At 43.0% G+C, this 25,339-nt stretch overlaps 1 protein-coding gene across 1 annotated transcript in view; it reads left to right on the top strand.

Annotated features, from left to right (window-relative positions):
- The window catches only part of LOC126336935 (pyrokinin-1 receptor-like), an 896,681-nt gene that overhangs the window by 192,236 nt on the left and 679,106 nt on the right, over window positions 1-25,339 (top strand). The window lies entirely within an intron of this gene.

The raw sequence follows: 25,339 nt of genomic DNA, 5'->3' as shown, positions 1-25,339 counted from the left end.
TAATCTAATTCCCTCAGCATCACCCGACTTAATTCGACTACATTCCATTATCCTCGTTTTGATTTTGTTGACGTTCATCTTATACCCTCCTTTCAAGACACTGTCCTCTCGGTTCAACTGCTCTTCCAAGTCCTTTGCTGTCTCTGACAGAATTACAATGTCATCGGCGAACCTCAAAGTTTTTATTTCTTCTCCATGGATTTTAATCCCTACTCCGAATATTCTTTTGTTTCCTTCACTGCTTGCTCAATATACAGATTGAATAACATCGGGGAGAGTCTAAAACCCAGTCTCACTCCCTTCGCAACCACTGCTTCCCTTTCATGTCCCTCGACTCTTATACCTGGCACCTGGTTTCTGTACAAATTGTAAATAGCTGTCGCTCCCTGTATTTTACCCCTGCAAGCTTCAGAATTTGAAAGAGAGTACTCCAGTCTACTTTTTCAAAAGCTAAGTCTACAAATGCTAGAAACGTAAATTTGCCTTTCCTTAATCTAGCTTCTATGATAAGTCGTAGTGTCAGTACTGCCTCACGTGTGCCAAAATTTTTTCGGAATCGAAACTGATCTTCCCCGAGGTCGGCTTCTACTAGTTTTTCCGTTCGTCTGTAAAGAATTCACGTTGGTATTTTGCAGCAGTGACTTATTAAACTGATTGTTCGGTAATTTTCACATCTGTCAACACCTGCTTTCTTTGTGATTGGGATTATTACATTCTTCTTGAAGTCTGAGAGTACTTCACCTGTCTCATACATCTTGCTCACGAGATGGTACAGTTTTGTCAGTACTGGCTCTCCCAAAGCTGTCAGTTGTTTTAAAGGAATGTTGTCTATTCGCGGGGCCTTGTTTCGACTCAGGTCCTTCAGTACTCTGTCAAACTCTTCACGCAGAATCATATCTCCCATTTCATCTTCATCTACATCCTCTTCCATTTCTATAATATTGTCCTCAAGTACATCGCCCTTGTATAGACCCTCTATATATTCCTTCCACCTTTCTGCTTTTCATTCTTTGCTTAGAACTGGGTTTCCATCTGAGCTCTTGATATTCATGCAAGTAGTTATCTTTTCTCCAAAGGTCTCTTTAATTTTCTTGTAGGCAGTATCTATCTTACCCCTCGCGAGATAAGTCTCTACATCCTTACATTTGTCCTCTAACCATCCCTGCTTAGCCATTTTGCACTTCCTGTCGATCTCATGTTTGACATGTTTCTATTCCTTTATGCCTGCTTCATTTACTGAATTTTTATATTTTTTTTCCTTCCATCAATTAAATTCAATATTTCTTCTGTTACCCAAGGATTTCTACTAGCCCTCGTCTTTTTACCTACTAGATCCTCTGCTGCCTTCACTACTTCATCGCTCAAAGCTACCCATTCTTCTTCTACTGTATTTCTTTCCCCAATTCCTGTCAATTGTTCCCTTATGCACTCTCTGAAACTCTGTACAACCTCTGGATTAGTCAATTTATCCAGGTCCCATCTCCTTAAATTCACACCTTTTTGCATTTTCTTCAGTTTTAATCTACAGTTCATAATTAATAGATTGTGGTCAGAGTCCACATCTGACCCTGCAAATGTTTTACAATTTAAAACCTATCTTACCATTATATAATCTATCTGAAACCTATCAGTATCTCCAGGCTTCTTCCATGTATACAACTTTCTTTTATGATTATTGAACCAAGTGTTAGCTATGATTAAGTTGTGCTCTGTGCAAAATTCTACCAGGCGGCTTCCTCTTTCATTTCCGATCACCCATGACTATTAAATTTTCATCTCCCTTCACTATCTGAATAATTTCTTTAATTTCATCATACATATCTTCAATTTCTTCGTCATCTGCAGAGCTAGTTGGCATATAAACTTGTACTACTGTAGTAGGCGTGGGCTTCGTGTCTATCTTGGCCACAATAATGCGTTCACTTTGCTGTTTGTAGTAGTTTACCCACATTCCTATTTTTTTTATTCATTATTAAACCATCTCCTGCATTACCCCTATTTGATTTTGTATTTATAAACCTGTATTCACCTGACCAAAAGTTTTGCTCCTCCCGCCACCGAACTTCACTAATTGCCACTGTATCCAACTTTAACCTATACATTTTCCTTTTTAAATTTTCTAACCTACCTGCCCGATTAAGGGATCTGACATTCCACGCTCCGATCCGTAGAACGCCAGTTTTCTTTCTCCTGATAACGACGTCCTTTTGAGTAGTCCCCGCCCGGAGATCCGAATGGGGGACTATTTTACCTCCGGAATATTTTACCCAAGAGGACGCCATCATCATTTAACCATACAGTAAAGCTGCATGCCCTCGGGAAAAATTACGGCTGTAATTTCCCCTTGCTTTCAACCGTTCGCAGTACCAGCGCAGCAAGGCTATTTTGGTTAGTGTTACAAGGCCAGATCAGTCAATCATCCAGACTGTTGCCCCTGCAACTACTGCAAAGGCTGCTACCCCTCTTCAGGAACCACACGTTTGTCTGGCCTCTCAACCGATACCCCTCCGTTGTGGTTGCACCTTTGTTGCGGCTATCTGTATCGCTGAGACACGCAAGCCACCCCACCAACGGCAAGGTCTTTGGTTCATGGGGGGGGGGGGGGGGGGGGGGACTCTAGATTACATGAATTGAAACCTATTGAACGCTGGAATAGTTAAATTCTTCATATTTAGCTTCCATCACTGAAACCACTGACGTTTAGAAACATCTTGTCTACAGCACGTTTCATACGTGTGCTGCCAACACTACAAAATTTTTCTTAATACATTGTTTGAAAATGATTATGCGACGGATATTTGAAGAAAATAATGATTTAATGCCCAACTTGCTGGTCCTGTCATCAGTACGGTGGAACTTCTCAGACACAGTCAAAATTCCGTCAGTCTCCACTCGCTGCCACCAGTAATGCTACGTATTGTGAGCAAACTGCAGTGTTCACAAACCGACGGATAGGAGTGCATGAAATTTATTTGCAGCTGTGATATCAGCTATATAATGAAATGCGACAGAGAAAATTTATACCGGATAGCGACGTGAACACGGATTTTTCGCTTATTACGAACGATGCCCTAACTTTTTTTCGTACTTTGTTCGTTAGTGTTTGTTGTACTTGATTGTAGCGGACGTCACATGACATTCGTTACTGATCCTTTCACTCAGTTTTTTTTATTTATTACAGAGACCAACCAGCTCTCTAACCGTACACGTTGAGCTACCGTGCCGGCATACCGTTATGCTATTTGAGGACGACACGCAGCCAGACCCAAACTTCCACACGTCATCAACCATGTGTCTGTATCCTGTACTCGTACATTCATTATGTATATTCCTGTACAGAGGAGACATTTCAACGGAAAGTCGTATGCCCGGTGTCAGCCGATAAATACGATATTGCAGTGCTTGTGTTGCTCAGTACTATGCAATGTTCCTTCGGGAATGCGTGTATGTCCGGAGGACAACGCACTGCGGCGACTACAGACGTTATGAAATACATGAAATGTATTCACAGTCGCGATCTTGGACAACCATTAACTGTACAGGGTGTCCGAAAAGTCTTTCCCTGATTACATAAATTGATAATTCAGGCTAGAAGTGAGATACAAATACGAAACTGGTGTCTAATTGTTTACAAAATATCAAAGTTTTTTTCACACATCAGTAAACTTCCACATGAGCACCCTTGGTGGCACGTAGCGCATATAGGCGATACTCAATTTTCGTCCACACATAAGTCAACATCACTGGAGGGATCGATTCAACGACTGTGGTTATCCGTTGCCGCAGGGTTTCAAGTTCTGGTACAACCGCTCGGTAGACCTCGTCCTTGACATAACCCCATAAAAAGAAGTCTAATGGGGTTACGTTAGGAGAGCGTGGAGGCCAAACCGTTTGCCCATCACGACCAGTCCATCGCCCAGGAAAGGTCATATAGAGATAGGCACGGACGTCTTAACCCCAATGAGGCAGGCGGTGCACCGTCTTGCTGAAACAAGACATCGGGGTGACACTGAAGCAGCTGAAGAACAGCATACAGTTGCAACATGTCCAGATACACTGCAGGTTGATGGTAGCCTCAGCGAAGAAGAATGGCCCGATAATTCGATGATGTAATAGCGCGCACCAAACATTCAACTTTGGACTGCCTCTGGTGCCCTCCGTGACCTCTCCAGGGGGTTGCGAACACCAAATGCGCACATTATGGCGATTCACTACTCCACTGACAAAAAAAGGGCAATTCGATGAGATAACCATCATCGTCCTCAATACGTGATAGCATTTCGACCCCAAAGTCATATCGACGTGTACTGTCATTCGGCAACAAGGCCTGAACGATTTGCACTTTGTATGCACGAAACAATAAACGTATCTGTAAAATTTCATGGAGAGAGATTTTGGCATCTGCAATTCACGTGAGGCCCTGCGCACCGATTTCTTCGGACTTCGCAGAAAAGACTGCCTTACAGCTTCCACCCTGTCTGCTGAGGTTCTTGGTCGACCAGACCTCGGAAGGTCAGCAACCGATCCTGTGTTCTTGAACTTCTCATACCAGGCTTTAATGCTCTTGACATCAGGTGGATTCCTTCCAAACGTTGTCTGGAAGTGTCTCTGCACTGTGGTTGGTGATCGTGTCTCATGGTACCACAAGACACACTCTGCTTTCTCCTGATTGCTTAACATGGCTTCTTGGGCACTAAACCTCAACCACTACTTACGTACTGCGAACCTAAAACAGAAAAAACTTTGATAGTTGTAAACAATTCGACACAAGCTTCATATTTGTATCAATTTATGTAATCAGGGAAAGTCTTTTCGGACAACCTGTATAATGGCAACTGCGAATGCATTTCATGTAGTCTAATAGTAAGGCGACCGCTCGCGATAAGACTGGAAATACGGGTTCGAGTCCCGGTCTGGAACAACTTTTCATTATCATTTCATCATACAGCTGACGGTTGTCCATATTCCCAAAAGCGAATGCGTTTCATGTATTTCGTAACGGCTGTAGTCGCCGCAGTGCCTGAAGGAACAACGTATAGTGATTTGGAAAGCAGGCACTGCAATACCGTAAGTGATAGGAGGTATACGGTGACTTTAGATTGACGTTAGAGCTGTTTACCTTCTCAATTAAAGATTTTTTTTGTTTTGTACTAACAATCTGGATCTCAACGTGCTCTTAGTCGGCATAGCGTGTGCATGAATGATTCCCTCTACAGTTATTTCTTTCCTCTCTGATTATCATTCGGTGACTTATGCCGACTTGATTGTATCGATACGTTGACTTTAACGTATTCACCTCAGCCTCGTTACTATATCTTTGCAAAGGTGCTGTTATTCTAAACCATTGAAAAAAGCATTAATACTCAATGAACACAACGATTTTGTATTGTAGTTTTGTATTTTCTTGAAGTCAATAGCAAATTGGGAGTGAAATTTCCTGTTACATCATCTTGTAGTTACATCATGTATGTTGCGACCACACTTACTTAATGAATTAGATTCGTTAAGCTTTCCACCTGTAATTAAATTCATATGATGCTATGGGAAGTGAGGTAATTATTGGTAAGGTGACGTGACACGTCTCTTTCTGAACCCACAGGGGTATGTTGTTGACTAAATAGTTACCTCACAACATGAAGTATCAAAACCAATATGTTACCTTTTTAGTAATCCAGTCTCGGAACGCTTAGGACTGCCTGGTAGATATTTGCAAGAACACACTGTGAGTGACATTCGACAAGGTGGACAATGACCGTACCACTTTCGGCCCGATTTAATCTCAGACATATCCCAATTTATCTGGACTTACCGAGTATTTCATGTAATTAACAAACGTACACTTTTACAAGACAAGATTGTACAAGTTAGAATGCAAACCAAAGACTGTCGCAGAGGCACAATTTGAATTTCCCCTACCAGTGTCGTAATGCAGTTCCCAGACTAATGATCGCCGGATGGTCGCCCCTGCTGCGAAGGTTAACTCAAGTTGACCTGAGCGTTATTCCATTACCTGGCACTCTCTGCACTCCGCTCACTGCCTCTGCTCGCGCGCTGTGCGTGTCCCAGCATTAGCGGCGACACTACCGAAACATGACGAGCACCATGTTTCCTTCCCAGCTAAAGAACTTCACTGTTATTTCAATCTTATTGTATTTCATTCTATTATTCCAAAGCCGACCGGGGTAGCCGTGTGGTTCTAGGCGCTACAGTCTGGAACCACGTGACCGCTACGGTAACAGGTTCGAATCCTGCCTCGGGCATGGATGTGCGTGATGTCCTTAGGTTAGTTAGGTTCTAGGGGACTGATGACCTTAGAAGTTAAGTCTCATAGTGCTCAGAGCCATTTGAACCATTTTTTTATTATTATTTCAATCTTTACTGTCAGTTTAGGCGTACTGTGTAAAGCAATGCTCCTTTCCTTGTTCTTGAGTCAATATGATGACATACTTCCAGAGAAACCCAATTCAGCTAGTGATATTTTTGACGCGACACAAAGCTAAATGAACGAAATTTTTATACGGCTTTTCATAGAAATGCCGCCTAAGTCTAGAAAGCTTTCGGAATAAAATTCTGGAACCGCGCGACCGCTACGGTCGCAGGTTCGAATCCTGCCTCGGCCATGGATGTGTATGGTGTCGGTAGGTTAGTTAGGTTTAAGTACTTCTAAGTTCTAGGGGACTGATGACCGCAGATGTGAAGTCCCATAGTGCTCAGAGCCAATTGAACCATTTCAATAAAATTCATTCTTTACAGATTGTGCTCCTTTATGATTAGTGAATAATGAACCATGCAATCAGCCTTCTCTGTGTTGCCACAGAATATGTGTTAATGATTCCATTTGCTCTGGAATTACACGCTAGGTGCCTAGCTGCTTTCACCGCCCTAAGCGAATATCTAGAGTCCTGTTAATTTTGACCTACCTGCAGTCATCTAAAGATGTCCTGCGCACAGACAGCAGCATGTAGTCGTAGATCCGTGGCGTTGAGGCTGTAATGAACTGCTAGTGAGGAACTGGAGTTATGTAAATAACTGATTCTTTCGCTTTCTGCCACTCGTATTTATGCAAGTACAAACGAGAAAGTGCAATTTACTGTCATTTGAACATGTCAAGCGTTATTGATATATTTATTATTTTATTTTTCGATACTAGTAAATGATTACACTTTACTTGTGGTAAATTCCTATGAGACCAAATTGCTGAGGTCATCGGTCGCTAGGCGTACACACTACTTAATATAGCTTAAACTAACTTACGCTAAGGACAACACAAACACACTCATGCCCGAGGGAGGACTCGAACCTCCGATGGGGGAAAGCCGAGCGAACTACGCTTTACTAATTATGAAACTGATCTGGTTAAGATTTATAAGTAAAACTGAGATTTAATGACCGCAGCAGACAGTAAGTCTGTACCCCATGACTTCCCCTTCCGAAGTGATTAGGCTGCACCGCTTCTTCACTAGAAACTCTGAATAAACCCTATAAGCTTTTCTGTCTTTTCGTTTAGCTTTTATAAGATGTAATTCTCACTTTCTAAACAAGTAAGAGGTAACTTTCTATTTAGCGGCACCTACTCCATACTGTTAATCAGGTTTAATGCACAATCGTTAAAATATTAATGAAATAAAGATGGATTTAGTGTGGCTTCAGCTGCCAGAGACTGCTGTTGTGTGTGTGTGTGTGTGTGTGTGTGTGTGTGTGTGTGTGTGTGTGTGTGTGTGCGTGTGTGTGTTGTTGTTGTTGTCTTCAGTCCTGAGACTGGTTTGATGCAGCTCTCCATGCTACTCTATCCTGTGCAAGCTGCTTCATCTCCCAGTACCTACTGCAACCTACATCCTTCTGAATCTGCTTAGTGTACTCATCTCTCGGTCTCCCTCTACGATTTTTACCCTCCACGCTGCCCTGCAATGCTAAATTTGTGATCCCTTGATGCCTCAAAACATGTCCTACTAACCGATCCCTTCTTCTAGTCAAGTTGTGCCACAAACTTCTCTTCTCCCCAATCCTATTCAATACCTCCTCATTAGTTACGTGATCTATCCACCTTATCTTCAGTATTCTTCTGTAGCACCACATTTCGAAAGCTTCTATTCTCTTCTTGTCCAAACTAGTTATCGTCCATGTTTCACTTCCATACATGGCTACACTCCAAACAAATACTTTCAGAAAGGACTTCCTGATACATAAATCTATATTCGATGTTAACAAATTTCTCTTCTTCAGAAACGCTTTCCTTGCCATTGCCAGTCTACATTTTATATCCTCTCTACTTCGACCATCATCAGTTATTTTACTTCCTAAATAGCAAAACTCCTTTACTACTTTAAGTGTCTCATTTCCTAATCTAATTCCCTCAGCATCACCCGATTTACTTTGACTACATTCCATTATCCTCGTTTTGCTTTTGTTAATGTTCATCTTATATCCTCCTTTCAAGACACTGTCCATTCCGTTCAACTGCTCTTCCAAGTCCTTTGCCGTCTCTGACAGAATTACAATGTCATCGGCGAACCTCAAAGTTTTTACTTCGTCTCCATGAATTTTAATACCTACACCAAATTTTTCTTTTGTTTCCTTTACTGCTTGCTCAATATACAGATTGAATAACATCGGTGAGAGGCTACAACCCTGTCTCACTCCTTTCCCAACCACTGCTTCCCTTTCATGCCCCTCGACTCTTATTACTGCCATCTGGTTTCTGTACAAATTATAAATAGCCTTTCGCTCCCTGTATTTTACCCCTGCCACCTTCAGAATTTGAAAAAGAGTATTCCGGTCAACATTGTCAAAAGCTTTCTCTAAGTCCACAAATGCTAGAAACGTAGGTTTGCCTTTTCTTAATCTTTCTTCTAAGATAAGTCGTAAGGTCAGTATTGCCTCACGTGTTCCAACATTTCTACGGAATCCAAACTGATCTTCCCCGAGGTCTGCATCTACCAGTTTTTCCATTCGTCTGTAAAGAATTCGCGTTAGTATTTTGCAGCCGTGGCTTATTAAACTGATAGTTCGGTAATTTTCACATCTGTCAGCACCTGCTTTCTTGGGGATTGGAATTATTATATTCTTCTTGAAGTCTGAGGGTATTTCGCCTGTCTCATACATCTTGCTCACCAGCTGGTAGAGTTTTGTCATTACTGGCTCTCCCAAGGCCGTCAGTAGTTCTAATGGAATGTTGTCTACTCCGGGGGCCTTGTTTCGACTCAGGTCTTTCAGTGCTCTGTCAAACTCTTCACGCAGTATCGTATCTCCCATTTCGTCTTCATCTACATCCTCTTCTATTTCCATAATATTGTCCTCAAGTACATCGCCCTTGTATAAACCTTCTATATACTCCTTCCACCTTTCTGCCTTCCCTTCTTTGCTTAGAACTGGGCTGCCATCTGAGCTCTTGATATTCATACACGTGGTTCTCTTCTCTCCAAAGGTCTCTTTAATTTTCCTGTAGGCAGTATCTATCTTACCCCTAGTGAGATAAGCTTCTACATCCTTACATTTGTCCTCTAGCCATCCCTGTTTAGCCATTTTGCACTTCCTGTCGATCTCATTTTTGAGACGTTTGTATTCCTTTTTGCCTGCTTCATTTACTGCATTTTTATATTTTCTCCTTTCATCAATTAAATTCAATATTTCTTCTGTTACCCAAGGATTTCTAGCAGCCCTCGTCTTTGTACCTACTTTATCCTCTGCTGCCTTCACTACTACATCCCTCAGAGCTACCCATTCTTCTTCTACTGTATTTCTTTCCCCTATTCCTGTCAATTGTTCCCTTATGCTCTCTCTGAAACTCTGTACAACCTCTGGTTCTTTCAGTTTATCCAGGTCCCATCTCCTTAATTTCCCACATTTTTGCAGTTTCTTCAGTTTTAATCTACAGGTCATAATCAATAGATTGTGGTCAGAGTCCACATCTGCCCCTGGAAATGTCTTACAACTTAAAACCTGGTTCCTAAATCTCTGTCTTACCATTATATAATCTATCTGATACCTTTTAGTATCTCCAGGGTTCTTCCACGTATACAACCTTCTTTCGTGATTCTTAAACCAAGTGTTAGCTATGATTAAGTTGTGCTCTGTGCAAAATTCTACTAGGCGGCTTCCTCTTTCATTTCTTAGCCCCAATCCATATTCACCTACTATGTTTCCTTCTCTCCCTTTTCCTACACTCGAATTCCAGTCACCCATTACTATTAAATTTTCGTCTCCCTTCACTATCTGAATAATTTCTTTTATTTCATCGTACATTTCTTCAATTTCTTCATCATCTGCGGAGCTAGTTGGCATATAAACTTGTACTACTGTAGTAGGTGTGGGCTTCGTATCTATCTTGGCCACAATAATGCGTTCACTATGCTGTTTGTAGTAGCTTACCCGCATTCCTATTTTCCTATTCATTATTAAACCTACTCCTGCATTACCCCTATTTGATTTTGTGTTTATAACCCTGTAGTCACCTGACCAGAAGTCTTGTTCCTCCTGCCACCGAACTTCACTAATTCCCACTATATCTAACTTTAGCCTATCCATTTCCCTTTTTAAATTTTCTAACCTACCTGCCCGATTAAGGGATCTGACATTCCACGCTCCGATCCGTAGAACGCCAGTTTTCTTTCTCCTGATAACGACATCCTCCTGAGTAGTCCCCGCCCGGAGATCCGAATGGGGGACTATTTTACCTCCGGAATATTTTACCCAAGAGGATGCCATCATCATTTAATCATACAGTAAAGCTGCATGTCCTCGGGAAAAATTACGGCTGTAGTTTCCCCTTGCTTTCAGCCGTTCGCAGTACCAGCACAGCAAAGCCGTTTTGGTTAATGTTGCAAGGCCAGATCAGTCAATCATCCAGACTGTTGCCCCTGCAACTACTGAAAAGGCTGCTGCCCCTCTTCAGGAACCACACGTTTGTCTGGCCTCTCAACAGATACCCCTCCGTTGTGGTTGCACCTACGGTACGGCCATCTGTATCGCTGAGGCACGCAAGCCTCCCCACCAACGGCAAGGTCCATGGTTCATGGGGGGAGGGGTGTGTGTGTGACTGTCATCTATTTCTGACGAAGGCCGTGCTGGCCAAAAGCTTATTTTTGACAGTCATTTTTCTTTGTGCCTATTTGCGACTCAGCACCTCCGCTATATGGTATCAACTTTCCTTTTCATAATTTTGTTACATTCCATCCTGTATTTTCCACTGTTTGAAAGGAAGCATTTTGGCACGTAGCTCCCGAAATTATTAGCCAGTCATATTGACACACTACACTTCCAGCGCTCTTTCCCAAGAGAAAGGCACCGTCTGCTACTAGGTCCTCACACCACTGATTACGCCATACGCATAATTCTGAGGAAAGAATCTGGAGCCAGAAATATCACACCTTCTGCAGCTACACATATACTTTGCATGCTACTGTACGGCGCGTGGCGGAGAGTACTCTCTACCATTACTAGTCATTTCCTCTCCTGTTCCAATTGCAAATAAAACGACTGTCTGCAAGGTTTCGTATGAGCCCTGGTTTCTTGTACTTTATCTTCTTACGCGCAATGTATGCTGGCCGCAGTAGAACCGATCTACAGTCAACGTCAAATACCGGTTCTCTAAATCACCTCAACAGTGCTCTTCAAAAAGAACGTCGCCTTACCACCAGGAATTCCCATTTGAATTCCCGACGCATCTCTGTAACACTTGCGTGTTTTTCGAACCAACCGGTAACAAACCTAGCAGTGCCTCTCTGAACTGCTACCATCTCTTTTTTTTTTAACCCGACCTGATACGGATCCCAAACACGCCAGCAGTGCTAAAGCACAGGCTCCATTAGTGTCCTATATGCTGTCTCTTTTACAGACCAACCACACTTGCCTACAATTATCCCAATGAAGACGGCCATTCGCCTTTCCCACCACAGTTCTCACACGCTCGTTCCATTTAATTTTTATTTGCAGCGTCACACCAAGATGTTTAAAACGACGTGTCTGAGTCAAGCAGGCACTCCTAATGCCGTTACGTGTTTGTTTTTTCTAGCCATCAGCGTTAACTTAATTTTTTCTATATTCAGAGCGAACTGCCAATCACACCAACTAGAAATTTTGTCTAAGTCAACTTGTATCCTCCTATGGACACTCAGCTTTGACACCTTACTGTACACCGCAGCATCATCAGTAAACAATCACACGTTGCTACCCACCCCGTCCGCCAGATCGTTTATGTATGCAGAGAATAACAGCAGCCCCATCACAGTTCTCTGAGGCACTCCTGGCGATACCCCTGCACAGCTCAATGGCATGTTGACCGGGATACTACGCTGCTGCTGATTAACTGCGGAATTATCATGACTGGCCGTGCGGTTCTGGGCGCTTCAGTCTGGAACCGCGTGATCGCTACGGTCGCTGGTTCGAATCCTGCCTCGGGCATGGATGTGTGTGCTGTCCAGAGGTTAGTTAGGTTTAAGTAGTTCTAAGTTCTAGGGGACTGATGACCTCAGATGTTACGTCCCATAGTGCTCGGAGCCATTTGAACACTCCCGACCCTCCCGTGCAACGAACACTCTTGCGAGACGGGAAAAGAGCACAGGTCATTCAGTGTTTACAGAAAATAGCAAAATAACGCACGTACAGAATTACATACCATTTTTTCTAACTTCCTCATGTTTCTGGTTTCTAAAAGATATTTTATGTTAAAACATTATGACAAACCTGCAAGAAAAGAAGTTCCACTAAAATATCGGAACTAGTAACAAAAACTGAGTGAAACACACGTCTCGTTGTCCACGTGTGATGACAAGCAAATAGTAGGTTCAGCAAAATAGGTTACATTTTCCTAGACATCCGAAAGCCATTCAACTCTGTAGCACTTCGTTGACGAATGGCCAACGTGCGATTCTACGTAGTATCTTCACAGGAGTACCATAGGCTCAATAAAATCTCCAGTAATAGAATAGAAGATGAATGTTGAACAGGGACGGAAGTAAAGTTCGGTGTGTCGCAAGGAAGTGTAACAGAAACATCGACGTCCTCTATTTATTAGCGTTATCAAATAGTTCGATGTTGAAGTGTAATCTTTCAGCAACAGTAAAGAAATATGGGAATATTTCGAGATTTAGTCTCACGTATATAAGGTGGAACTCTGCCTGTAAATACAAGGGTTAGGTCATGAGGACGATACCGGTGACAGATGTCGAAAGCTTTAAAATATGAGGGCGCACTGAAAAGTAATGTTCCGAATTTTTTATCTGAAAACACTTAAAGCTTTCTAAATAATACAAACTGTATTAACTTTCTACCCCTGTATTTATCTGATCTACATATTTATTTCTGAGCACAGTCACCCTGGTGACGAATACATTTCTCCTAACGAGAAACCAGTTTATCGATACCGTCACTGAAAAATGAGTCTGTTGACGGATCCACGACAGCTGCTTGCATCGCTTCATAAAAATCAATCTGGAGTCCTCGAAAATGGTCTTTAAGTCTTGGAAAAACATGAAAATAGGATAGTGCCAAGTCGGTATGGTATGGAGGATGATCGCAAGGTATTCGAATTGTTGCAGACATCGCAGCTCTCACATTGTCCTGCTGAAGGATAGTGTGCTCCATGTGTGGACGAACTCTTCGAATTTGTTCTTTCATTTTTCTGAGAGTCTCATACTAACTCTGCAGGTAGAGCTCATGGTGATGTCTTGAGGCACGAATTCCAAATTCATCACACCTTGAGCATCCCACAACACTGTGAGCGTGACTTTGCCTACTGATGACATGGTCTTGAGCTTCTTGCATAGATGCCCTCTTTCGGGGTGAAAATGATGAACCCGGCTGTCATCATCTATCACAGTGGTGTTAATGAATCCATCACCCTCACGCTAGTCACCATTGACAGTTTTCATTCTTCCATGGATTTCAAATGGAGGCATGTTTTCTGCGGTTAGAAATTCGAGTATCTGTTTCTCAGTCATCGTAACATTTACGTTATACATCACCATGATACAATTAGGATGCCTCTAGCGGCGGCGAGGTGCACTTGCGTCAGAGAAATGAGAAAGTCGACCGAGCAATGAAGTGACAGGTAATATCGCATCCGATGAGGGAAAAGAAAAAAAATTGGAAAGCGTTACTTTTCAGTTCGCCCTGGTATTGTTTCAGTCGTTCCGGCTTTGAAACCGGAAACTTTTCATCTGGTTATACCAACAAGAGAACTCAAACGGAACGTATAAAAATGTTCCCTGATCGTATCACCTACGACGTATGTCATCTCTCAAAGTTTTCAACCACACACACAAAATTTATAATGGGACTACACTCTGTTAACTCCCGACATAATTACTTCTACTGGCTGTAACGAACGGCAGCGTTCTTTAAATGGAGTTGAATTCAAGATAATGTCCACCACAAAGATAAAGAAAAGGACAGTGTTTTATTAAAATCTTAAGGATTATCTTCTGGAGAACATGTCATCAATTAAATATTTAGGGACAGCACTAAGAAATGAAACGTAAGCTTTTGGGAAAATTTGGCGCACTTGTGAAGAAATCGCAAACGTGGCGTTAGTACAACTAATTATAAAGCACTGCGCTTGCGTTTGGAGTACATTGGAGGAATTTCTAGACACTTTGCTTGTGCGTCATAGCGCGGCAAAACCATTAGAAAGAGCCCACACGTAATTGTAACAAAGATTCAAGGCGATCTTAAATGAAAAGCAACTAAAACAGGTATAAAGATTTGTATATTCAGGAAACTAGCTAACGAAGATAATAAGGAACTTGATACTCTTAGTTCAGGACAGAATCATGTAGCGGAATTATTGTTTAAATGTAATAGAATATTTGACCATGCACTGGAAACATATGTACCCTGTAGAACAATTGGTAAAGGGAGGGACCATCTACGGTATGCAGTAACCGTAAAAAAGCTCCTACGGAAACAAACTGCTCAATAACAGGTGCAAACCAAGCCGAAGCCTACAGATAAAGACATGTTGAATCAAACGCGTTTGGCTATAAAGAGAGCAATGCGTGAAACCTTCAGTGATTACCGTAGTAGAATACTGTCGAAATATCTTTCACAAAATCCAAAGAAATTCCGAAGGTATCTAAAAGCTCTTAGTGGTACCAAATTTAGTGTTCAATCACTCACGGATGAGACAGGAGCTGCAGTAGCCGATAGCAAAGAAAAAGCAGAAATGGTTAACTCAATTTTCAAATGTTCCTTCACAAACAAGCACTTAGGAGTATTGTCCTGGTTCAGTTCTCGTTATACTGAACAGACGAGTCAAATAGATATTAGTGTCAGTGGCGCTGAGGAACAGCTGAAATCTTTGAAATTGAACAAAGTTCCTGGCCTCGATGTAGCTCATGTCAGATTCTATACTTAATTTGCTGCTGGGTTAGCCCCTATTCTAAGTATAACCTACTGTAGATCACTCGAATAAACACCGTGCCCAGTAGTTGGAACAAAGTACAGACCACATCCGTCTACAAGAAAGGTAGTAGAAGTGATAGACAATATACCTGTCCGGTGTCATTGACATCCATTGGTTCTAGAATCATAGAACATATTCTGAGAAGAAACATAATGTGGTCTCTCGAACAGAATGACTTCCTCCATGACAACCAGCACGGATTCCGAAAGCATTAAACGTGTGAAACCCAACCCGCATTTTTCTAACGTCACATACTGAAAGTGACGGATCAAGGCAGTCAGTTAGATGAAGTATCCATCGATCTCCTGAAAGCATTTTATCTAGTACCACATCTACCTTTAACATAAAAAATACGATCGTATGGGGTATGAAGCGAAATTTATGACTGGACTGAGGACTTTTGATACTAGGTCGCAGCTTATTGTCTTGCATGGAGGGTCGCCGATAGATGAAGTAATTTCGGGTATGCCCCAGGGAAGTGCGCTGGGAACCTTGTTCTTCATTTTGTACATTAATGACCTTGCAGACAATATTTTTTGCTTTGCAGTGAGTTACCTGTAATGAAGTAATGTCTGAAAGAAGCTGCGCAAATATTCAGTTGTACCATGATAATATTTCAAAGTAGTGCAAAAATTGTCAGCTTACTTAAGTGTTTACAAATATAAAACTGTCCACTTCACACAACGTAAGTACGTAGAATCCTATCACTGTTACACCAGTGAGTCACAACTGGGACCGATCAACTCATATAAATACCTGCGTGTAACAGTTTGTAAGGATATGAAATGAAACGATCACATTCTCAGTCGTAGACAAAGCAATGGGTAGATTGCAATTCTTTGGTAGAGTACTACGAAAGTGAAATCAATGTAAAAGTGGAGACTGCATGCTAAACACTAGTGGGACCCATCCTATAATATTGCTCAAGTATGTGGGACCTGCACCAAACAGGACTAACAGATGATATTGAACGGATACAAAGAAGGGCACCACCAAGGGTCACAGGTTTGTTTGGCCCGTGGGAGAGGGTGACACAGGTGCTGAAAGGACTAGCAGACGCTTGATGATAGAAGCAGTCTACCGTTCGAAAATCTACATAGAAAGATTGTAGAACCAGCTTCAGAAGCTGAAACTAAGAATGTATTAGTACAGCCGCCTACGCAGTAAGGTCGCTGTAAGGTCGCGAAGACGAGATTAGACTAGTTCCAGCTCGTACAGAGGCACTTCAGTTATCATTCCTCCCGCGATCCAGACGTGAACGGAACTAGAGAAAGTTACAAGTATCAAATTACTGATGTCATGCACTTCACTATAGTTTGTAGAATATGTACACAGTTGTAGATTTCTCTGTCTGTTGTGGGACACTCGCTGCCGCCGTGACCAAGTATCTACAGTTGACGCAGTTTAAATGGCTTGTTTGTCGATATGAATGAAACGATGTTGATGAAAACACAACACTCATGCCCTGAGTAGAGAACATTTACGGTCCGACTGTGAATCGAACCTGGACCCCTTCGATTAGCATCCAGCCACGTTGACCCTGCAGTTAGAAGAATGCTGAATGGAGGTACTGAGGTTTGCTTGTTTCCGCTTGCTCTGCCACGTGAATGGAAAATCAGAAATCAAATTAATCTCCAGTATACTACATGTACTAGTCCAGTACATACACAGCTCTCCTGGTGGTGATTTGTTTGCAATGCGGGCCTATTTATGCGAGCACGAAGATATAGCCTCTTGGCCGAGGGAGCCTACAACCGGTGAAAAGCGAGGGCTATCCCCGTCCGCCACTATTGTCAAGGAAAGGAAAAGATATAGTGTAGTCAGGCCATTTTCTTTCAAGAAAATGATTTAACATCTGTATTAAGTAGGTTTATAACAGGGTTGGAGCTGGAACGTTTTTCTGAGTACTTAGAAGTAGCCTTTTGTCTATTTTTCTTCTAAAATATCGAAAATACTCCATACTCCGACGTCTTGCGACCCCCATCCCCCACCCCAACTAGCATAAGGGTGATGCTGGGGAAGATAAAAACAGTGATGTTACTCTTAATTTTACCGTCGAGGCACTTGACACCCAAAACCACCTGTCAACTGCTTTAGAGACACAAATTAAAGGAAATGCGCTCCGTGGCACGAATAATCTGACGTCAGACCTGAAAGACCTGTTTTAGAGCTGCAAAAGGTAGCACAGCCAATTGTTTTTGTCATATATTAATAAAGTGATATCCTGTACCAATCTTTTTCATTAATAGTACGTGGGAACACGTACAGCGAACAAATCAATCAACGCCAATACAACAGGTCGTGAGATCATTTTACTACTGTTTTACAATTTCTTTTGCCGCGCATCCATGTAACTATTGTTAATCTGAATTGAGCCTTGTATTCCATATTTTTTTAAACAATATTAAGCCACAAAACTGAGTATGGAATTCATAACTTGCTATTCATCACAAAACTATTACAGGCCTGTAAAGACATAAAACGGAAGAAATTTTTTTTTCAAACAACCAGGTCCAACGAAAATTTGAAGTTACATGAATGGAAACGAAATAGCAATGAGTACACACTCTATGTGATGTGCGGTGCTTTTGTCTCTGTACTGTCCTGGAAGAAATGGGTTGTAGATGCGGTACGTTCAAACTTCGGTGATAACGGAATATCGGAATATCATCGATCGCTCCACGTGGTTCTGCGGAGATGACGTGGCGTCTGTTGCTTTTTCGGTCCTGTGCGCCGCTTTACGCGTGTGGAAACATTTGCTCTTCGACGTCGATCCACCCTGGATGCTGTTGACCACGGAAACACGAATTCTTGTCTAGTATCCATGGTAGTATCATATGCGTGATAAACCCTGCAGCTATTACCAATGGCCACCCAGTGTTCAACTTCAGTTAACTCGCGTCGTGCTGCTACTATTGCACACCCTTTTGCGACCCGCCTCTTAGATATCGTGTCTACACTTCCGCCATACGAAGCATGTACCCGCAACATTTGTGAGTCGTGCACGGCACATCTCCAAATGGGAAAAGCCTTCGTGTCACTGTGGACTATCAAACTGATGTATTACAATATTACTTTACGCATACGTCCCTATCACCTACTCCGCTGGTTATGTAAATGGCCTGGAAATATTTTTCCCATATGCTGGCACGGGATTCACCTCTAAAATTATTTACCTTTTTCTAGCATTAATGTCAGTTAGTCCACCATACTCTGAAAGTTCTCGCGTGGTATCTAATACTATAGTTTGTTCACGGACGCTGTTTGATATCCGCGACCTACGTTGTACAGAGCATAGATGGAAGCAATCTCTTTCGAATACATATCAAAAGTAGTAATACCACACCCGTCATTCGCGTTGATACTGCTGTCACAATCTCTGTCCCTTGTTCTATTCACTTATAGAATATGTAGCGAATGGACTGGACCATCGAAAATATATAAAGAGTACAAATGTTGCATAAAATATTCTCGGTTTTCATGTCACGTCAGTTGCAATAACATGCTTGGGCTTTCGACAGCTGTCACGCCCATCGTCCTCACGAGTTAAAACTTCCAACGTTTACCTAGGACAAATCGTTCAAACAGTCGCCGACCGCTGCGCTGTACAGACGCACATTATGTAGAGTGGTTCTGTCATGATGTTACAAACTTTCAGCGATGATGCAGAAAGATAAGTGTATCAATTTAGGCTAAGGGGCCCTGGTCCGGAAATGACCAAGTCGACAGTTTTAAGCGAAAATCGTTCTGATATTTCTGACTGTGAAGTACATGTACCGGAACTGTTGTTGTTGGGACTGTAGGTTAGGCAGTTCCGTTGAGACCTTACATATAGAGACTGGGATAGCAAATTATCTACAGCAAATGGAGTACTGTTTACTGACATTAACGGTCCTGGTGTACAATGTTTGTACTGTAGTACACTGCCGTCTGTGTTTACCTTGTTGTGTTTATTCTGTTAGCGCCCACCTACACATGGAAAAATTATCATCATAATTAAATAGAGGATATCGGAACTCGTACGGGATGACTTAAGCGTTCGCTTTTCCTGTGCGCTGTTCGAGAGTGGAACGACAAAGAAAGAGCTTGACGGTAGTTTGATAACCCTTTGCCAGGCACTTAATTGTGAACTGCAGAGTGATCATATAGATGTGCAAGTTTAAGTACTAACTTCGGTTGGCCCTAACCAAATAGAGTTGTACTCACTGACGGAACTTCCACGCATCATTTGCGTGCGTGCACAAGAAAATAGAAGTAGCAGAGAAGCGAAAAGTTTGTACGTGGCCCGATATTTGCTTAGAAGAGATCCCACTCACACCACTTCTCCAATAGTGCTCCACCGATTGAGTGAAACAGGGCAAACGTAGGTAGTACATTGCTCCAGGAGGACGACAATCTACACTTACTCCCGACTTAGAAGATATAGTGCTTGCTGGAGTGGATGAGACGCCTGTTCGATCAGTCGCCTGTGAAATATATTGCGGGGAATCCACCTACACCACTATCGTCCTCAGAAAGTTCATGATTTGTTTCCTGCAGATTTCGGACCACGTGTCGTGTTCAGCCAATCGTTCTTGCAGCGCCTTGCAATCGATCTTCACTTTCCTGCGCATGTACATTTCAAGGGTGAAACCTATTTCATCAGAGGAGGAATGCTAAACAGTCTCAATATCTATGTTTGGCCGGTGAAAATCCCCACGCTGCAGTTGTGAAGAACCATTAACACCGATTATCCGTATACGTCTGGGCGGGTACTGACAGTGACTGCGTACTAGGTCTCTTTCTCCTTCCTTCCCGCATGAATGGACAGTGTACACAGTGATCATTAGAGACGTACTACCCTGATTTCTAGAACGTATCCCGTTTGTTATTCGTCACTTGGTGTGGTTCAAACAAGATGCACCGCTCCCCACTCTTCACTGAGGGTTCCTGACACGTGGATCAGACATTTCCTGAAAAGCGGATATACCAGCACGTTCACTTCATCTCGTCCCACATTTTCTTTTTCTCGGACCAAGTGAAAAGTCTTGTGTACGAAACGCTTCTCAAGACTGAATATCTCCTGTCAAGAACTCTTACTGCCTGAGACATTGTTCGAACGACAGCCGAGGGGTGTTAGAAAGGGTGCGACGCTGGGGGACGCCATTTTGAACAACTGTTGTAATTGATAATATTTTTCTCGGGTATTCAGCCGGATCATAACGTCTTCATGACACAATATTTCCGCGGTCCAACTGGCCGCCATCTTCAGGTGAGAGTGCTGGTGTACGATCTCGCCGGAACTGACTTCCCAGCGCAAGCGGCGGCCCCTATATAGGCCGCAGAAGACCCACAACGCGTGCCCGAGAAGGTGCCGTAACCGCCCTCTAGCGCAGTAGACATACCCCGCCGCCAGTGATGGAAAGAGGCGAAATCGAGATATCGCTGTCAAAAATTAAAAAATAAAAATAAATAAATATTTTATTCCGACGATAGAACCACAGATCGTTGTTTTTTAATGTCAGATAACACTGGGTCCCAAGTCTTACTTAAAAGGAAATCCTTGTCTCTATTAATAAGATTGTCAGATAACCGAATCTCTATGGATTCTTTTAAAATACAGTTCCAATAGCGAGATGCAGGGGCAACCATTTGTGTCTCGTCATATAGTATTCTGTGTCCCTCGGTGAGACAGTGTTCCACCACTGCAGACTTCTCAGGTTGAAGCAGCCTTGTGTGCCGCTGATGCTCAACACATCGCTCCTGAATGGTCCGGATTGTCTGACCAATATAAGTCTTTCCACAGTGGCAAGGGATCTTGTACACACCGGGCTTCCTCAAACCCAAGTCATCCTTAACAGAGCCAAGGAGCGCTCTAATCTTGGCTGGCGGACGAAAAATACTTTTGATGTGATATCTTTTCAGAATCCTTCCTATCTTCGAGGAAATGCTCCCAGCAAAAGACAGAAAAGCTACCGATTTGGAGGTATCTTCTAGTGGTTCAGGCGAAGGTCCAAACTGGAAAGCACGACGGATCTGTTTATCTGTATAGCCATTCTGCTTAAACACAATCTTAAGATGGTCCAATTCTTGTGTCAAGCTTTCTCCATCTGAAATGGCATAAGCTCTTCTCGCCAACGTCCGCAGGACCCCCGTACGCTGGAACGATGGATGACAGCTAGAAGCATGTAAGTAACGGTCCGTGTGCGTAGGCTTTCGATAAACGCTGTGTCCCAGTGTCCCATCATCCTTTCTGTACACCAGAACATCCAGAAACGGAAGCTTTCCATCATTTTCCACCTCCATGGTAAATTTGATGCTAGGATGCAGGGCATTGAAATGATCTAGGAGGCGGTCCAGAGCTTCTCTCCCATGAGGCCACACCATAAACGTATCGTCAACGTACCTCCAAAAACAGGTTGGTTTTAAGGACGCCGTCTTCAGCGCCATGTCCTCAAAATCTTCCATAAATAGATTGGCGACTATTGGGGACAAAGGGCTCCCCATAGCCACTCCGTCAGTTTGTTCAAAATATTTGTCATTGAATAAAAAGTACGTCGACGTTAACACGTGGCGACAAAGCCTGGTTGTTTCCTCATCCAGTTTCTCACCAATTAATTGCAAGGATTCTTCCAGAGGAACCCGGGTAAAAAGCGACACGACATCAAAGCTCACAAGCAAATCCCATGGACTAAGAGACAAGGACTTCAATCTCTGAATAAACACCATAGAATTGGAAATGTGATGTTCGCATTTACCGACGTGAGGGCCAAGAACAGATGCTAAATACTTGGCTAGATTGTAGGTAGGAGCACCCAAATTACTCACGACCGGACGAAGCGGGACCCCTTTCTTATGAATCTTGGGTAGACCGTATAATCTCGGTGGCACGGCAGCACCAGGACGAAGTTTTTTGAGAACGTCGTCAGGTAAAGAACTCTTCTTCAACAGTGAAAGCGTCTTCCGTTTTATCCGCTCAGTTGGGTCACCCTGAAAAGTTCTGTATGCTGAGTCTTCAAGTAAGAGGTCCATCTTTCCCAGATAGTCATCACGTGACAGAAGAACAGTTGCGTTGCCTTTGTCCGCTGGTAGAACTATCAGACCTTCGTCTTCTCTAATGGACCGGACGGCTGCCCTTTCGAGAGAGGAGATGTTACTCCGTGGAGGCGGCGCCCGCCGCAATGTATGTGAGACCTCTTGCCTAATCTCTTCAGCTTGATCCTGCGAAAAGCTGGACACTGCTTGTTCGACTGCGCAGATGAATTCGGTGATAGGCACATTCCTCGGTGTAGGGGCAAAACTCAGGCCTTTCTCCAACACTGACAGCGTGGCGTCGTCCAATTCTTTACTCGTGAGGTTAATCACTGTCCGTCGACGGGTGTCATCATCAGATATCATGGGTTGAGAACAAAGCCGTTGAAACTTCGAAGACTGTTTCATGACGGCGCTCCTATGCGTCCAATCTGATAGTGCCCAAGAAGAACTATCCACCCATTCCCAAGATGCATCCGACAGCAGCGACGATAACTCCAAGTGCAAGAAAAGTAAATCCTTGGATATGAGATCCAGTTGTCTTCGAGTGAAACGAATGCGCTCCTTGACCAAGGCGAAACTGACACGCTTCTTGATGTTGTTGGCCGTTTTCGTATCAATAAAATGCACAAATCTAGCAAACTTAGGTATTACTCTTCCATCACGGCATCTCAGCAAAAAGGCGAGGGCACTCAGCAACTTGCCTTTTTTCTTACGAAGTTTATCAAACTTCTTCACAAGTTCCACCATCTCCTCCCCGTAGAGGTTTATGATGAGCATTTCCTCGAAGATAGGAAGGATTCTGAAAAGATATCACATCAAAAGTATTTTTCGTCCGCCAGCCAAGATTAGAGCGCTCCTTGGCTCTGTTAAGGATGACTTGGGTTTGAGGAAGCCCGGTGTGTACAAGATCCCTTGCCACTGTGGAAAGACTTATATTGGTCAGACAATCCGGACCATTCAGGAGCGATGTGTTGAGCATCAGCGGCACACAAGGCTGCTTCAACCTGAGAAGTCTGCAGTGGCGGAACACTGTCTCACCGAGGGGCACAGAATACTATATGACGAGACACAAATGGTTGCCCCTGCATCTCGCTATTGGAACTGTATTTTAAAAGAATCCATAGAGTTTCGGTTATCTGACAATCTTATTAATAGAGACAAGGGTTTTCTTTTAAGTAAGACTTGGGACCCAGTGTTATCTGACATTAAAAAACAACGATCTGTGGTTCTATCGTCGGAATAAAATTTTTATTTATTTTTATTTTTTAGTTTTTGACAGCGATATCTCGATTTCGCCTCTTTCCATCACTGGCGGCGGGGTATGTCTACTGCGCTAGAGGGCGGTTACGGCACCTTCTCGCGAACGCGTTGTGGGTCTTCTGCGGCCTATATAGGGGCCGCCGCTTGCGCTGGGAAGTCAGTTCCGGCGAGATCGTGCACCAGCACTCTTACCTGAAGATGGCGGCCAGTTGGACCGCGGAAATATTGTGTCATGAAGACGTTATGATCCGGCTGCATACCCGAGAAGAATATTATCAATTATTACGCCGGGAAAGCCTTCGTAGTCACAACTGTTGTAATTGTAGTAGCTTGTGAAACTTATGCTGGTAATTGAAGTTCATTATTACTCTACCGTGGACTTAAGATTTTCGTTCTCTAGACGCTAAGCTACGCTCGCTTTACCAATCCAATCCGGGGATATTCGGGAATAGTTGGGAGCAATCTGTCGTCGTGATCAGGTTTCGAAAGTTCGAGCGCTGCGCGAGACTAAGGCGGAACTCGTGTACGTTTTCGCTAACAGCTTCCGACTCAGTCGTTTCCGAACTTGGATTCTTTTGTAAACCCTCGTCGCCAGCTTTGTGACGGCCTAGTCGCTGCTGTTGTGGAGGCTGAGTTGGTGAGTTGGTGAAACGGCTTTTGGTGAAGTTCACCGCTAAGACAATTTCTTCCTGCCACTATTAGACAGCTATGCCCCAGAGTCAGGTAACAGATAGGAGAACGAAGGTTCTACAACACTCTAACAAATTAATAACAAAGTCACGCAAATGAGTTGAAAGGTTTACTTATCTTTGTGACTACTTGAATGATTAAAACTACAACGCTGCATGTAATATGACACAAAAAAATGGCTTCAATGGCGAAGTGCAGTAATCGAATGCAATTACAACTGTCTGTTCACTTTTAACAGTTCACTAAACGACGTTCCCTGTCTAAGTCAGCGGTGGACGATGATCTATAACCAAGTGGGCGAGAGTTGCTCTTCTGCCTCCCAAGTAGGCTTCTGCCCGTTGTCGTCCGGTCACTGGAGATTTGTACTCGGCTGCCAATTGGCCGACGCAAAGTCGATTTCTTCAGTACAAATTCGTGATCTAGACTTTGTAACATAAAATGATTCAACTCCTTTCCCTCACAGCCTGGAAAATTTCGGCGCTTTAGCTAGTCTTATAGACGCTCCCCGGTTTCGTTTGTTACTTCAGTAAGGGAATATGGACGCCAAAAAATTTGTTTACCGTGACGCCATCTCCTCTTTCCTTCTGCGACGGGTTTAACGGTTCAAGTGAGCTACCGTAATAGAAAGCTCTCCGCGGCAGATCTCTGCAGTCAACCCGGAAAATTTTAAGATGAAAAGCAGCTTCAATTTATAAACACTGTGTGGCCTTCAAAGAAACAACGGATATCAATCCTGATATTTAACACATAAGTACCTTGTCGACTATTTCTCGCTAGTAATTACGTTAATATTGGGTTGCAGACATTGTGGTATTAGGGGAGACAGGGGCTGGTTGTCACAAGGATTGGTCGGCACAGGTCTCAATTTTCACTCACATTTTCTGTCTAAACCCAAACCACAGCACGAATACGATATTAATTACTACAGGTTTTCTATTTACAGGAAATAGTTCTCTGGACTTTATTGATATTTTT

This window comes from Schistocerca gregaria, chromosome 2 (assembly GCF_023897955.1).
Source record: "Schistocerca gregaria isolate iqSchGreg1 chromosome 2, iqSchGreg1.2, whole genome shotgun sequence".
Taxonomy (NCBI): Eukaryota; Metazoa; Arthropoda; class Insecta; order Orthoptera; family Acrididae; genus Schistocerca; species Schistocerca gregaria.
The sequence above is the reverse complement of the archived record's forward strand: the minus strand, read 5'-3'. Positions and strand labels throughout refer to the sequence as shown.